This window comes from Cygnus olor, chromosome 1, assembly GCF_009769625.2.
Source record: "Cygnus olor isolate bCygOlo1 chromosome 1, bCygOlo1.pri.v2, whole genome shotgun sequence".
In the NCBI taxonomy this organism is placed as follows: domain Eukaryota; kingdom Metazoa; phylum Chordata; class Aves; order Anseriformes; family Anatidae; genus Cygnus; species Cygnus olor.
Window position 1 is genome coordinate 72192795 of NC_049169.1, and position 17255 is coordinate 72210049.

Here is a 17255-nt window from a genome sequence, read left to right on the forward strand (position 1 = left end):
AGGAAAATGTCATGAATCTCATGAATATACATACTGTCAGGAGTGTATGGGAACCTGAGCCATGATACACAAAAGCTGTTGCTAACCACGTTGCATGTCACGTAACGGATTCACATACAAGCATATAAATGCTCCATTAAAAAAATCTTAAATCATAAAAGCAGCATTACCAGTTCTCAGAATCACAAGTCTTATGTTACTTTTTTTTTTAATGCTACAGCTAATGGACTAATGTATTATGTCAGATTCTCTACAAGTATGTGGAATTCCCTCATGGCTATAGGGAAAACGTTTCAAAGAAACAAGTTCTGAAGGCTTGTCAAATAAGAATCAAAAAAATGTTGTTAATATTACTATAAAATCACAACAAATGCTAAACAGTGGAATTGGGTGTAACATACTAATAGACATTTCTTAGATCTCTACTTTTCTTATGGAAGGGTATATTATGAAGATGAATTCAGAAGATTGTAGAAGAATTACCAAATCGAGAAATTAACCTCTACACTGGAGGTATTTTGTTGTTTTTAAACATTCCTGGATCATTCTAACTTCATAATCATGCGTGCACCTGCACTCATCCAAAATACTGACTGCCTTGAAGGATCACACCCAGACTGCTGAAACAGGCACTTTCGTTTCCCAAATGGTTCTACAGTTGCAGTAACTTCTTACAGTTGCACAAAATTTTTATGGGCCATATAGACTGGCAGCATGAATTTATCACCATCCATACTCGCACATATTGCACCCAATTAAAAAATTGTAGTCAATACTATATGCAACATTATAAAGTACAATAGGTAAGAGTAGGAAACACACCCTTGACGTTTTTTATCATATGAACATACCAACAAGGCTACATACACTATGCTGACAAGTGCCATTTTAAAAAGACAGTCTAAGCAATGTTAAAAACTCTTTGCCCTCTTCCAGTAGTCCAAGTCTGCTATATCACTCTTGTTTTAGTACAAGTTATGACAGAATTCAAGAACCATAGAATAATTCAGCTTTGAAGGGACCTCTGGAAGCATCTAGTCCAACCTTCTACTCAAAGCAGGTCTAATTAGATCTGGTTTCTAAGGTCTGTATTCAACTGAGTCTTAGACATCTCCAAGGATGGAGATCCAATAACCAATCTGGGCTCCTGTCCCCATGTTTGACCACTCTTTGGTAAAAAGTTTTTCTTTATATCTGACTAGAATTTTTCATGTTCCAACTTGCGTCCATTAGCCCTCATTCTATTACTGTGCACCTTTCAGAAGAGTCTGGCATCATCTCCTTACCCGGCAATTAATCAGATATTTGTAGGCAGCAATAGGTCTCCCATTTGCCATTTCTTCTCCAGCCTGGGCAGACACAGCTCTCTCAGCTTCTCCTTGTTCACCATGTGCTCCAGCCCTGGTCAGCCTGGTGGCCCTCCACTGAACTCACGCTATGATGGTTGGCATCTAGTACTAGGGAGCCCAAAACTGGAGACAATACTCTAAATGGAGACTCATGAGTGCTAGAAAGTGGAGAGGATCGCTTCTCTAGAACTGCTGACTATAGTCTTGCTATTGCAGCTCTGGATGCAAGAAACCCCAGATACTTTTCTACAAAACTGCTTCCTACACAGGTGACCCCCAGCCTGTATCATTATTGTCTCACTGATGGCAGTATATACACCACTTCTCAAATTATCAAGATTACTTTTATTTATCTATCTAGTTATATATTTTTAAATTTGAAAGACCATCCTATCCTAGGCCTCTCTTGGCCTTGAAGTACCATGAGTAAAACAGCTTAGGAATGTGAATGTATAGCAAATATATGTCCTATTACCTTAGCTTTTAATGCTATACATCTAAAACCCTTCATATGGCTGGAACACTACTCCTAGGAAGACAGGCTGAGAATTCGGGTTGTTCAGCCTGGAGAAGAGAAGGCTCCGGGCAGACCTTATAGTAGTCTTCCAGTACCTAAAGGGGGCCTACAGGAAAGCAACTCTGTCAGAGAGCGTAATGATAGGGCAAGGGGTAATGGCTTTAAGAAGGTAGATTTATATCAGATATAGGGCAGAAATTCTTTACTCTGAAGGTGGCGAGGTGGCACAGGCTGCCCAGAGAAGCTGTGGATGTCCCATCCCTAGAAGTGCTCAAGGCCACACTGAATGGGGCTTTGAGCAACCAGGTCTAGTGGGAGGTGTCCCTGCCCATGGCAGGGGGGTTGGAATTAGATGGTCTTTAAGATCCCTTCTAACCCAAACCATTTTATGATAGTACTGCTAGAACAGTGTTTCCACTCAAATCTTAAAGAAGCTTTAGTTTATGACAAGCTAAGTCTCAACAGCAGCATAAAAAAACTTACTTTTGCATAGGACTGGCTTGTAAATGCACATGGTTCAGTGGTCCTACCCTTGTGCATCAGTATTTCACTTACAATGGAATAATTTTAAATTAAATCAAGAACTATAATCATATTTTACTATCATTTACTTCTTTATATCCTCTGCCACTAGAAATAACCTTGAAAAAAACATCCAGCCCCAACTGTACTATTCTGGGAAAGTTTAGATTTAGATGAGAACATTTAAGCTTGTAACTACATGATTTTTTTTAAGCTTAATTCAATATGAGTAACTGGTTCAACTTGGTTTCTGCTCATTAAAGAGCAGTTGGAAGGAACTGGTTAATCATTGTTTGCCATCTTCTTTAGAGAATCAACACTACAGACTCTTCTTTGCAGCCAACGTAAAACCACAATGCACAAAGAGAGCAAAAGGAAAATACTGTTTTCAGCTACATTTTTTTTCAGTGCACACTAAAATGGTAAATATTTTGTGGTTAACCCCCTCTCAGTCTCTGACAGCACTTTCCTCTGGATGGTGGTCTCTGTGGTACATATCACATCATTTAGCAGTCACTATAAAGGTATAGCAGTCGTGCTGTGGAGAACCATTAGTGGTCTGCTCAGTAACAGCTTACTCATGGACAGCTAACCTATTAAACCACAAGGCCACCTTTCAGAAGGAGGTCAAAAGGCTGCAAGCCACATAGAAGATGCCACCTGTGAACTTTGCTGCAATACACATTGTTAGAACACAAATTTGGAAAAATATTAGCAACGTTAGTAGTTTCAGCTTTTTGGCCATTTCTTTACTAGTAAACTGCTCATGTGCACTCCCCATCAGATTTCCTGGCCAAAAGCCCCTTTCTCTCAGTTCTTTCAGTTTTGCAGTTATCTCAGGTAAGCTCTGAATTCTCTAAAACTGTCCAGGCTATTTTATCAACACCAGCTCTAAGTTCTTCTAATCATAAAGGCCAAGACTTAAAATGCTGTATGAGTTAGGAAAATCTAAAAGAACTTGCCTCCTCACAGAGAAAGAGAAAATGGAAGAATAAAATTGGTGACTATCCATGCTACCTTCTGACTTATCTTCCCCAGCTGGTAGGACTGACAAGGGCTATGTCATAAAGAGGGAAGCAAGTTGCCATTTTTAGACTGATTTTGGAATCTGCAGTCTTCCACAAAAAATGTAATTGTTTTGAAATGAGGAAAAATATATGTGAATGATGTAAAAATATTCCACTTAAACATAGAAAGATTGCTGGGAAAAGACACTTCATAAATTGAAGTTTTATTAGAATACACACTGCTAACAAGTGGTAAAAATATCAGAAGAAATGCTGAGCATGAGGAAATCAACACTGCTAGACTCACACCCCTATCAAAGATTTAATACTGGGGGCCATAAGTCAGGTTATTAAAGTCTTTTTTCAAGAATGATTAAAGATCATTTTAGTAACATCAGCACGGAACCCTGGCTCAAACGATCTTAATATTGAGAGTGCTAAAGATTGCAGTCTTCTAGCAGAAAATAAAAGTGCGTTCCTCTAGGCCTTCTTGCAAATACGGAACTCACAGCACATTCAATCATTAGAAAGGCCTGTCAGTGGAAATATTTTTCCTTTAAAAATTCTCATAAAAAGAACACTGGGAAATGTTCCTCCTGACTTCCTCTTTCTCAAGCCATAAACTTTAATCATCCTCTTTCTCTTAGCTGATCTCCTGAGATATATAAAAACTGCAGAGACCTGCTCTTACAGATTTCTGAGACCTGCCAGTGTTTTGTAATTTGGGACAACTGGTACCGACAGAGATCTTAAAAGGCGATCATCCAGTAAGCCTTTGGAGACTTCAGGGCTCAGGACCCAGTATTATTTAATGTGCACTAGGGGATTTTCAAGAGAGCACTATTGGGAGTCCCCCTCTATTACAGCTTGTAGCAAGACAAAGGAAGGTTTAATGAGGACTGTTCACAGAAGAGATGTATGGTCTTCTAAGAATTTAGAAAAAAGTCTTCAGAATGGGGAAAAGAGTAAGGTGGGAGGAAGATATTCAGAAACTTGAGAGAGCTGTATTCATTTCACAACTGTACAACAAATTTTCTTCATCCTCTTGTGCAAATAACCTGATAAGGATTTTAGAAAAATGGTAGTACTCCTGTGTTCAGATGCTTCAGTAACTAGTTAGACTTTCAAAGGCAAACTACAAACCAGCTGTTGGTCTACCTGGAAATGTTACAAGATGAGCTGATCCATGCTGAATGCTTTTAAGTATCCAGCTTAGACTGTCCAGGCTATACATCTTAAAATATTCACATCTGTGTTTCACTTCCACACCTGTAAAATATTATGTCCCTACCTTTATGAACTGAGGAGAACAAATTCGTAATGTCCATGAACCAGCTTCAAGAATCTTCAGTGATAAGATCACATCAGTGTGTAGACTGATGGGGAGAACCTGTTTCCTGGGGACCCACATCCTACTTCTGGCTTTGAACTGTAATTCTATAAACCTTGAAAGCACAATCTTGACATGCAACGGTAGGATATGTTGTAAACTCTGCAGGGAGTCTAGCCTCTGGGCCAGCCACAGGAATGAGGCAGACACTTTTCACAGCTTTCTTTAAGTGAGAAAAGTGTCCCCTCCCACATGCGTCTGTGTTGAGTTCAACTGTTCACTGTGCATGTTGCTATTATACTGTATCTTATTATAAAGCAGAGGCATTTAGATCAAGATCTGATTTGTCTTCCTAAACTCAGCAATGCTCTTTGACAGCAACAGGATACTCAATCAAACAATTCAAATCCTTGTTTTGAGAGATTAAGATTCTATGTCTATATGGACATCCTAAACTATCTTTAAACTTCTAAAAATGTCTTAAAATTCCCTGCATCGACCTATAAAGGTCTGTAGCTTGCTTAAAACCTAACTAAAAGATTTGGGCTTGCGTGCTTTAGGAATAATGTATCAATTTTCAAGACCAAAGTCCTAGTACTCCAGATCACCCTGGGAACTTAAAAGTAGCATTCTAACAGAAGGAACACAGCATTTATTGAACACGTTTTTCCAGAGCCATGTGGAAACACTTTAATTCACTGCCCATAATGGTGATATTGGCACAGGTGGTGACCTGAAACACCTGCAAAAATCCTCTTTCATGCCTCAGCTGGATCCAGCAGAGGCTGCAAGTAAAAGGCCATGCCAATAGGAGTTTAACACCCGCTGACTCCACATTCTGCAGCCATTTTTTTCTGAGATATTGTTATATTTGTTAAGTTTGATTTAAAAGGCCCATCAGGAAGACCTTTCAACAGCTTTCTGCAGACATGTATGAGTAAAAGGAAATCAGATTATTAATGCTAGAATATTATCCTTAAACCAGGCAGGAATCAGGCACACTAAAACATAAGTTACATATTTTCAACCTTAATCTATGACAAGACACAGCTATATAGGGCTGCACTCTTGTAGACAACTCAAGGCACACATAAGAAGTCCATACTCGGATATTTTCTTATGGATAGATCCATGTGAACGTCTTTGGTTGATGATCATATATTTTATATATATTTCCCATTAAAAATAACAGCCATTTCTGTAGCATTCAACTCATTATCCATGCTCTCTACATCACCACATCAACATTTTATTTGAAGTATTAGTGATAGCATCCCATCAAAATTTAATAGCAACTGTCTACAGCTGAAGCATATTAACTCTTGCTTTCACCCGTGGTATGATTTATTTTTCTCCTTTTAAAATGCTAATGATATTAAAAATAAAGTACCTTTCTACAGCATGACTCAGAAATGCATAATATTCTTTTCTTCAACTCATGGTAAAGGAAACAGGTACAAGCAAAGGCAAAAGAATTCTCTATTCTAGTCTATAGCTTTATACCGAAATCTTAAGTGTCAAATGAACAGGGCTTTTAGGGAAATGTCAACAACTGTAACAGTTACATAAGATACAGTCAGAAAAATATTTTGCAAAGAAAAATGACAGTTTCTTTCACATGAGAAGATGATTTATACTTCAGTTTTAGAATGCAAGCAGTCAACATGTGACCTGACATTTGCTAAAGGAATTAAAGAAACGTTCAGCAAGATTACAAAAGGAAAAGCATTAATCATCCTACATCAGCAGTTCCTCTTTGTACTAGGGAAAGATCTCAGCATTAAGCAAATAAATAAATAAATAAATAAATAAAAATATATAAAAAAATAGAGAGGTCACAATAACAGATCTCCCTTTTGGCATTTTGTACTAACTTGCTCAATTTATGAAGGCCATCTGGTGCTGTTTATGCTGGCCTTTTTTGCATTGTGTCTTATTTTGTTCTTTATGGATGAGCATGATTCACAGTTCACATTAACTGTGTGTTTTAAGTTACTCTGCAAGAGAGTATGACTGTTAAAGCTGTGCGTAAAGAATGCATAACTGTTGATGTACACGCTCCACACCTGAAAGAATATGGTGAAAAGAACAACAAATGGGATTATTTTGGATGTCCAAATAAGAAAGACAGCAGGTCAGGTGAGCTGGCTTAGATTGCTAGCTCTATTATATACTTCCTGTATGACTTGAAATGATTACATGAGCCCTTTGGGGCTTAGTTTTATCACTTGTCAAATCAAGTTCATAATTCCCTATCTCACAGTGATACTGTAAGGCTTGTTCATTAATGGGTTCAATTCAATGCTGGGCAGATGGTCAATACAAATTTTATGCATCACTGAAGTACCATTTAACCTCAGATCTTAAGTAGCATATAGCCTTTTGCCAGCCTCTTAGCAGCCACTGTATAAATATTATATATTCACATTACTGAAAATATTTGAGGGATATGAGTTGTCAGTAGTGCTGATTTTGCATTCCTCAAGTTACAAATCTGCAGAACAACAAATGTAAGAGAACACACTCTTTAAAAGCAGTGCAAAACATGTGCTAGCACGTCTCTTTGTAGTGGTTATATACAGAAGAAAAGAGGAAATTGTGTAACTCCTGCACTGAGTGTCAAAGTGCAGTGATTTAAATGAATCCATAAAATGATTATTTTAAATAATCCTGAAAGCCTCAGGAATGACCATTGATAGTATCTGGAAGGATTTTATTCTGGTGTTGGGAGAAGGGTTGTTTTTCCTGGCCTCTGCCAAAAACACAATTCATGGATGTGACTGCCTCTTACCTCTAGAAATACAGCTACAATTCAACACAGTAATGACTTTAAAGATGTATCTTAAAGATACTTATAAAGATATATGCTTACTCTGGCAATCAAACAAAAGAAAAAAGTTATTTTCAAAACACCTTTTTCAAGGTTTCAGAGGACTATTTTTAAACTTTATTGCCAGAATTAATCTACCATGAAGACCTACATGCCGGCAAGAAATAACCTCCAGTGTGATTGCTACACACACCTTGTCATTTCCTTTGCATAGGTGACCAATCTTCACATCTTTCCTCTTCTAGCTTGGTTAGCGTTCATCTTACAACTTGGTTCCCCAGTAAGTCATTCTCTGTTTCAAAAAGGAAGAAAGAAAAAAAATGAAATATGTATGTTATCATTATGAGGGGAAAAAGTGAGAAACTGACATACAGATATTAAATGCAGGCCTTCCAAAGCCTTTTCTATATTCAAAGAACGTGCCTCAGTACAAGGCTGGTATCCCACTTCAAACTTATTTTGAAAGCCTTAATCGAGGGTAAGTGAGGTATTAATGGCACTTTGTAGATGGATGACTTTACCCTCAGGGAAGCACTATGAGTTAAGATTACCGAGACTATTCAATTTAGCTGCTACTAACCTTGAAAGCTTCAAGTAAAATAGCATCCCTTACTTTTACAGCCAGGTGATTTTAAAGAAAAGTTATCAGATACAATTTTTTCAACCTTTACTCCTGAATATTGGACTTGTTAGCAATCATTTGAAATTACTATGCCTACTGGTAGTAGAAAGATTAACTGTGCTCTGACTAATCAACCAGGCAAGGACATCAATACATCAGGTATAAATTAGTTATAACATGTAGTATTCAGTAGCTTAGTCTCAGTAGTGAGTGATACTAGTATTTTCTGGATAATGCATTTATATAATTAATACCTTTGAAAATACTTTGTAATCATACTTAAATACAGAAACCACTAATTACACATAAAAATACATATAATATAGTGAAATAACAATCTTTGTTTTCTTGTATTGTGATAGTGATAGCACTACTAGGAATGTGACACAACACTAGATAAATTATTCAAGGTCATCCCCAAAGAAGTGATGCTATGATTGTTCTCTGCCTGTTCACCAGATTGCATTCTAATTCTATTCACTTATTATTGATTCCTGTTTTCTTCAGCTAATTCTGCCACTTTTTTGAAGAAAGGTTACTTTTACCCACAATGTCCTTAAAATTTGTATACATACAACAGCCCACCAAATCTCCTTGAAAACTGATTTTTCTCCAAAGAGAGATTGGAATCCTCCCATTTTGGCATTTCTCTGCCTATGACCACCATAATATGCAAGTGCCTCACAACTCCTGCTGCACGTTACCCTCACAATTTCACAGCAGAAAAATTATTGTCTTTGCTCATGGAATAAGAAGATGAAGAGAGAGAAAGGACGTACCTCATCTAACTTTAAGCACTTAACTGTCTAATTTAAGAGGATAGAATTGTATATCATGTCAGTTGGTACAGGGTCCAGGGCAAAATCTGTAGTACATGTCTAACATAGGTAACCTGAATCAACCCCTTAGGAGTCTCTCTCTTTTTCTGTCTTCATACCAGCAGCTTAGGAGCTTAGGAACAGCAATTACCTATACATGCACCTAAGCTGTATCTAAACTCAAGTCAATATACCCTTCACTGCAAGGCAAAGAGCTAAGTCCCCTAATGACTTTATCACAGAATTACAGAATCACAGAATTGTAGGGGATTGAAAGGGACCTCGAAAGATCATCAGGTCCAACCCCCCTGACAAAGCAGGTTCCTTAGAGCAGGCTGCCCAGATAGGCGTCCAGACGGGCCTTGAATATTTCCAGGGGAGACTCCACAACCTCCCTGGGCAGCCCGTTCCAGTGCTCCATCACCCTCACTGTGAGGAAGTTCTTTCGCATGTTGGTGCGGAACTTCCTGTGCTCTATCTTTTGGCCATTACCCCTTGTCCTATCCCCACAAACCACTGAAAAGAGGTTGGCCAAATCCCTCTGTCTCCCACACCTCAGGTATTTATACACATTGACGAGATCCCCTCTCAGTCTTCTTTTCTCCAGGCTGAACAGACCCAGGTCTCTCAGCCTTTCCTCATAGGGAAGATGTTCCAGGCCCCATATCATCTTTGTGGCCCTCCACTGGACTCTTTCCAGGAGATCCCTGTCTTTTTTGTACCGGGGAGCCCAAAACTGGACACAGTACTCCAGGTGAAGCCTGACCAGGGCAGAGTAGAGGGGGAGGATCACCTCCCTTGACCTGCTGGCCATGCTCCTTTTAATGCACACCAGGATCCCATTGGCCCTCCTGGCCACCAGGGCACACTGCTGGCTCATGGTCAACCTGTCGTCCACCAGGACCCCCAGGTCCTTCTCCTCAGAGCTCCTCTCCAGCAGGTCGTCCCCCAGCCTGTACTGATACATGCGGTTGTTCCTTCCCAGGTGCAGGACTCTACACTTGCTCTTATTAAACCTCATTTGGTTTCTTCCTGCCCAGCTCTCCAGCTGGTCCAGGTCTCGCTGAATGGCAGCACAGCTTCCTGGTGTGTCAGCCACTCCTCCCAGCTTTACGTCATCAGTGTACTTGCTGAGGGCAGACACTATTCCCTCATCAAGGTTGTTGATGAAGATGCTGAACAAGACCAGACCCAGCACCGACCCCTGGGGAACACTGCTAGTCACAGGTCTCCAGCTGGACTCTGTGCCACCCATCACCACCCTCTGAGCTCGGCCAGTCAGCCAGCTCTCAACCCACCTTACTGTCCACTCATCTATCCCACACTTTTTCAGGTTTGCTAGCAGGATGTCGTGGGAGACAGTATCGAAAGCCTTGCTAAAGTCAAGGTAGACGACATCCACTGCTCTCCCCCCATCTACTCAGCTGGTGATGCCATCATAGAAGGCAACGAGGTTGGTCGAGCACGACTTCCCCTTGGTGAATCCATGTTGACTACTCCTCATAACCTTCTTCTCTTCCAGTTGCTTGGAGATGGCATCCAGAACAAGCTGTTCCAACACCTTTCCAGGGACAGAGGTGAGACTGACTGGCCTGTAGTTTCCCAGATCCTCCTTCTTGCCCTTCTTGAAGACCAGAGTGACATTGGCTATCCTCCAGTCTTCAGGCACCTCTCCTGTTCTCCAGGACCTTTCAAAGATGATAGAGAGCGGTTCGGCGATCACCTCTGCCAACTCCCTTAGCACACGTGGATGCATCCCATCGGGACCCATGGATTTGTGTGCGTTGAGCCCACACAGATGCTCCCAAACCACTCTCTCGTCAACCAGGGAGGAGCCCTCCATTTCCCAAGACCCCTTCTCCTCCCTCCAGGGTCCAGGAGTCCCAGGGGGGAGACCTTGAAGCAAAGACTGAAGCAAAGAAAGCATTCAGTATCTCCACCTTCTCGGCGTCTCCCGTTACCAGGACACCCACCCCCCTTAAGCATCCTAAAGATTAAGTTTGAGTTACCCACTGTCAGATACCTGGTCATGGAATGAAATATCAAGGCATCAGATTTCTCCGTACAATCTGCAGGGAGAGCTAAGGACTTCAGATTGGCATCCCCATTGTGGATATTAGACAGGTTTTCACACCAATGTCTATTCACTGTTCCAATCCTCTCTTTCCATGAAGATATCAATCATGTTAATGCTATGTTTCTATAATTTTTTTTTTTTTGCTTTTTGCATTATGTCCCACACTAATTTTCAATTTTATTTTGACCTGTATCATTATTACTCTTTCATTCCACAGTTTACCTTTATATGTCTCTCAAATTTTTCCTTTGGTAAGATTTTTATCTCTTTTATTGCTGCTTCCATAGTTCACCTAAGTACTAAAATAGTCTGGCTTATTTTTGTCAAAGCCAACATCATAGCAATGCTTAATTTTGCTTTTGTGATCAGAGATCAGCTCCTCTTCTTCTACTCTTTTGGTGACATAATACTTTGCTCTCTATTTAACTTACTCTGAAATGTGCTAGTACATCTGTGTGCCATTCTGCACAGCTGAAATAATTTATTTAAATTGTCACTCGGTTTATTAATAAAGAAGAAAAATGCATACATATATTTTTCCTTAAAAGAGAATACAGATACTATACAAAATGTATATGATATAGTCCTTACCCTCAGTCAAACCATAGAGCAAATGGGAACCCACAGACAGCAAACAGTCCAGACACAAGGTGGGACAGAAATACTGCAGATAAAGAAATGCTTCAAACTTGACTGCCTTAAAGCTTTATAAAGAGTATGTGTTGATATAGTGCCATGCTGAGATTTTATAGACGTGGTTTGCAGACTGTTCCATTATTACAGTACACTATAATCTTGCAGATGTTTAGACATGAAGAACTTAGTCATGTCAGTATTTTCATGACTGGGTCTTAAATTCGTTCTTGAGAGAGTTAATAAGAAACCACCTCACTCCTATATTCATAATCAAAGAGCAGCAGTTGCCAGACATTTCTTTTCTTGAAGCATGAGAACGTACAACAAGAAACACCATATTAAACTTCTGTCTGTTTTATGATAAAGCATTAAGTCTATGCTTCAAGGCCTTCAAGGACTTACTTATATATGCAATTCAAATTAAACGTTTCTATGTATTGTTCTGAATTGGGACATTACTGAACATCAGATATATTGCTCCCTGATCAAAAAATACTATGTTCTTTAGCAAGAACTGTATTACCCTTGCGAGTAAAAGCAAAAAAGAGAAGGCAAACAGCAGGAGTGTACAGTATTCGAGATAGTAAAGTGATACAGCCTGAGAGCCAGGAAACTCACAATAATGCGTATCTGGAAAAGAGAGTAAAATTGATTGTCCTTTGTACTTAATATCTGCACAAGGAGGTAGTTAAGCTACTCTACCGTTATTTTCACCTGAAGTCCCAGAGCTGCTGGTGGTTCCTCACTAATCCAAAGCACCAAAAAAGGGTGCTGAACACAACCTCATGGATTAGTGGCTGACAGTGGAAATCAGTGTACCTGTTTTAGCTTAAACTGAGAATATTTTTGAAGGTCATTGGGATAAGCCATCCTTTTAACATGGCAGATTTCAATAATGTGAGCTTCTGGCTTCCCTGCTGTGCCCAAACTTTTACATTTCCTGTCTTTTGTTTTTGTTTATTATGTGCTTAAATCCATATTTTAAAAATATCTGGGCTAATTTATCAGTTTGGTCACAAAGAGGTATTTTTAATAGTAGCTTATAGAAAAAGAAAAAAAGACTAAAATATTAGGGGGAGGGAAGGATTGTGTACAATCTGAAATACTGTGGATTTTATGTATGATGTAAAGAACAGTTTTTCTTTTTTAACTCTGCAAGGTTAATCCATACTTTCTTGATAACTGCTACTGTTTGTAACAAGGCATATGGCAAAAAAGAAGAAGAAAGCATCGTGCATGTTCAATATATTATAGAAATTAAGCCTGATGGTGGCCATTTTGTTCAGTTAATTAGCAAATTAAAGATGGCTAGTTTGTTCACAACAGCCTGAAATAGCAACCTACACCCAGAATAGGAACCCAGCAAAATGTGAGTCAGGAGAACAAAAACGCCATTGGATAATTGTACATATTGTAGTGAGTATAAAGTTTTAAAAATAAGTTTATATCCTTGACCCTGATGTGAACAGTTGCTTTAAAAGTCTACTTTAGGAGTATATGTTTTTTAAAACAGAAGAAGAAAATGCTCTGGTTTGTGACTTGAAGCATAGCTAGTCCATTTCAATGGACACATGCAGGTACATCAGAACATGCAGATACATGCAGAGCCACACTCAGCTCCTCCTTTTTAGTTCATGGTTTTGTTTATGTACTTTTCACGAATAATGATGGAAGTGCAATACGAAATGCCAAATATGTTGTATAACTAACACATACTGTCCACTAAAATGGAAAAGCCACAGTTCACAGCACAGTATTGGAAGATGTTCATTAATGGACAGAAAGGAGAGAGTATCTTTGCAATTGATTAAAAACAAACAACAACAACAAAACAAACAAACAAACAAAACACCACCACAAGACTGACCAGAACACCATTGTTATTTCTTTTTGTCTTCTTGAAGAGTAGCTTCCAAGCTTTTTTTTTTTTTTTTTGAGGACTTGACACCAAGAACAGAAAGTTTCAATTTACATTACCTCTCAGCTTACTTTCAGAAAGCAGAACTCCATTTCTTCACTTTTACTTGAATTATATCCTCCATGCAGCAGAACAATACTGAGCAGCAATTTAAAGTGAGCAGACTATTGCATTTCACAACTTTCACAGGTTCTTCTTTTCCCTTCTCCTTCTCCCTGTACGGGCCAGACTCCTGACTCACCTATTTTGAGGAATTTTAGAATTTTTCCTCTCCCATATCCAAGGCTCCCTGTGTATGCTACCTGATTAATGAACTGAAAATACTTGCTTTTCTAAAGTAGAAAATGCTAAGATTGATATGAACAACAAATTTGTACAAAGAACGTGCTCTGAGTGGTTCTCTTTAGGGAAATTTTTCTTTTCAGAAACATACAATGTCAACATAGCTTGTAGCAACTGGGTTTCAATTTAATCTAATACATCACATGAAAGTTTCACAGAGTCGCAGTTTGTTGATTATCTTCCCATAGAAAAACTCTTGCTTCAAATAAATAACTACTATTAAGAATATTAAAATTCTATTAAAAAGAAATTCCTGAACTTATACAACTAATAACACTCATGTAAAAGGATCAAAATGCTCATTTCTGTTTCATGTGGACTAAAGAATTTGTTCACTGAGACCAACTGTGGTTCACTTAACCAACAACCTAACCACAACTGGAAGTACAGATCTGCATTACCAATTACAAAGATGTTACCCCTACTGTCATGACCAGAATGGAGTTTATTGCTCTAAAATGGTTTACTAATACTTGCTATTTTGCGATAGGAGTCTGAGTAAACAAAAAGTGATTTGAGCTCTAAATGAGCCATTTGGTGACCTCAGTGTCAGGTTTCTGGATCTTATACTTTTGTTATTTAACTTTATGGAACATTATTCAGCTTTCAAGAAAAGCAAGGGTGATCTCCTAAATATATCTTGGGAAACTGTAACCCATTTCTAGTTAACCTGTTCAAGATAATCTCAGTGGAAGTAAGAAAATGTCTGAAAAGCAGAAAAGAGCGTTTGTGGTCAAATGCAGTCACATGACTGACATTTCAGATATGAACCCTACTAAAATGCAGTAGACAATACTCAAGTAGGACCTCCATGAAGTGGCACTGCTAATTCCATTTTAGGAAAGTGCTGGCTATGAATCTTTTTTGGAGTAAGCACTCTGATATTTGCTCAAAGACATAATGGGTGTGGTGACAGCTATAAGCTGCTTCCTATGCCTGTTAGCTCTACGGTCTGACGAAAAGTGTGCAACCTTACTAAAACACTTCACAAAAGGAAAATTTTTGTGACATACCATCCCTTCTATCAACAACAAAAAAAATGCTTCCACAGTCAAAGTCCACAAAACACCCAGAAATACTAAAAGAATTCCTGTACCTTGAGTACTGTGTTCAGTTCTGGGCCCCTCAATACAAGAAGGACATGGAGGTGCTGGAGCGTGTCCAGAGAAGGGCAACATAACTGGTGAGGGGTCTGGAGAACAAGTCTTAAGAGGAGCAGCTGAAGGAACTGGGGTTGTTTAGCCCAGAGAGGAGGAGGCTCAGGGGCAACGTTATCGCTCTCTACAGGTACCTTAAAGGAGGCTGTGGCGAGGTGAGGATTGGCCTATTCTCCCATGTGCTTGGTGACAGGATGAGGGAGAATGGGCTAAAATTGCACCAGGGGAGGTTTACGTTGGATATTAGGAAGAACTTCTTTACTGAAAGGGTTGTTAGGCATCGGAATAGGCTGCCCAGGGAAGTGGCTGAGTCACCATCCCTGGAGTTCTTTAGAAGACATTTAGATGTAGAGCTTAGCGATATGGTTTAGTGGAGGACTTGTTAGTGTTAGGTCAGAGGTTGGACTAATGATCTTGGAGGTCTCTTCCAACCTAGATGATTCTGTGATTCTGTGAAGAATGGGTCTTATTCTGACATAAAAAGGAAATAATCAAGACAAATCAAAACCATTACGTAAAGAAGCAGGTTACTAAAAATAATTAAGACAGTTATTGACTGTATTTGAGCAATCTTCTATTTACTGTCATTGAAGATGAAAGCTCATACAATTAGATCATTTGCAAACGGCTGGGATGTGTGGACTTAACCCCAGACACATTTAGCGTTTGACAAGACGCACTGTGCAGATCCATAGGCTAAAATAAGTTTTTAGCATAAGAATCCACTGGCCAATGGCAACTATAGACCAAGATGATTTCTAATATGCAGTGTGACTAACTTGAATAACCACACCACTTCTGCCTGTTTATTGCATATACATACAACTTTTAGTTTATCATACATATGCATTTCATACCACTTTTAATTTATGCTAACCACTGCTAGAAACATGTCAGTAGACCAGACAGACCTTTGGTCCATTCCAGACTGGGAATTTTTAAGTACTTAGGATTTTTAACTGAGGATACTGTGCTTCCCAAAATTGTGCTTAATATAAATGCATATCAAAATTGCCAGATATCTCTCAGGCTGTAATAATTCACAATCAACTACTGCAACGGAATACAAGCAAGACCATCACTGCAGATGGAGAAATGCTAAAACTGAAGTACAGGTAATTCAGTTCCTATAGTGCCTCTCTGATTCACCACAGAGCACATTTCACAGCAGAAATTGGTAGCCATCAATATCTAGTGCTAGGATTCATGCCCTATTGAAATTTTCTACAGAAAAGGCTTTGGAAACAAAAATAAAACAGACATTATCAAGTGTGCATTGTGAAAACAATTATGAAAAGTGTGAATGCAATAGCAGATGTGCCTGCTTACAGAAATGTCATTCTACACACGGTGTAACAAGGAGCCACACAACCACCAGAAGCGTGTCCCCTGTGACCAACCCCTGTGTGGCTAGGAGTGACTTGCTGGCTCCTGGGTGCGAGTACCAGAGCATCACTGTTTTGCAGCATCTTTGGATCTGCCTGGGGGACCACCATGCTTTCCTCAAGAGCTGTGTGAAGCAAACTTATTGCTCCTTTTGCAAAATATGGCAAGGACCTATCAGAGGTATTGACACAACTGATTCCCTGTGCACTGGTTGGGAAAACCAAGCTAGGCAGCCAGTGGGAACATGGCTCAGTGGGTTTTCTAAGGCTTTGTTCCTATGCTGAATCAGCAGTTGTATCTTATACCACTTTTGATCTTTTTTTTTTTTTTGGTCTTTAACAAAGAAGATATGTAACTTCTTGAGTTAAAGCCCTATTCTGGAATGTGCTGAACAAATAGTTCATAAAGAGGAAAAGTTCAGCTTACAGTAATTTTGCTGTCAAATGATTTTTTAGAACTCAGAGCCAAAACAGGTAACAGCCCTAAGGAAGTGCTGCATTTTTCAAAGAATTTAACTCTAAGAGGAGTTAAACTCCATACACAAAAAGGAGAGTTAGGGTTTGGGGATGAAGTTTTGGGAGCAGACTTTTGCCAATCAAATAAAAATTTCCCACGTTTGTCAACGCAATTTCCTTCATCGATACCTGATAAAGGAGTAGTTAAAGAAATGTATACTTAATGAGGCTAATTCTGTATTACAAAGTCTGGCTTAGTCAATCTTTCAAACTATCTAACTTGAAAAAT

The 17255-nt window shown here is 39.1% G+C and overlaps 1 long non-coding RNA gene across 11 annotated transcripts in view; it reads right to left on the minus strand.

The window, feature by feature from the left end:
• Positions 1-17255, minus strand: part of LOC121073548 — a 131550-nt gene that overhangs the window by 14908 nt on the left and 99387 nt on the right. For all 11 annotated transcript variants that reach the window (XR_005821795.1, XR_005821793.1, XR_005821796.1 and 8 more), the window contains one exon: positions 7749-7847. This is a non-coding gene — a long non-coding RNA (uncharacterized LOC121073548). The remainder of the gene's footprint in view (positions 1-7748; positions 7848-17255) is intronic.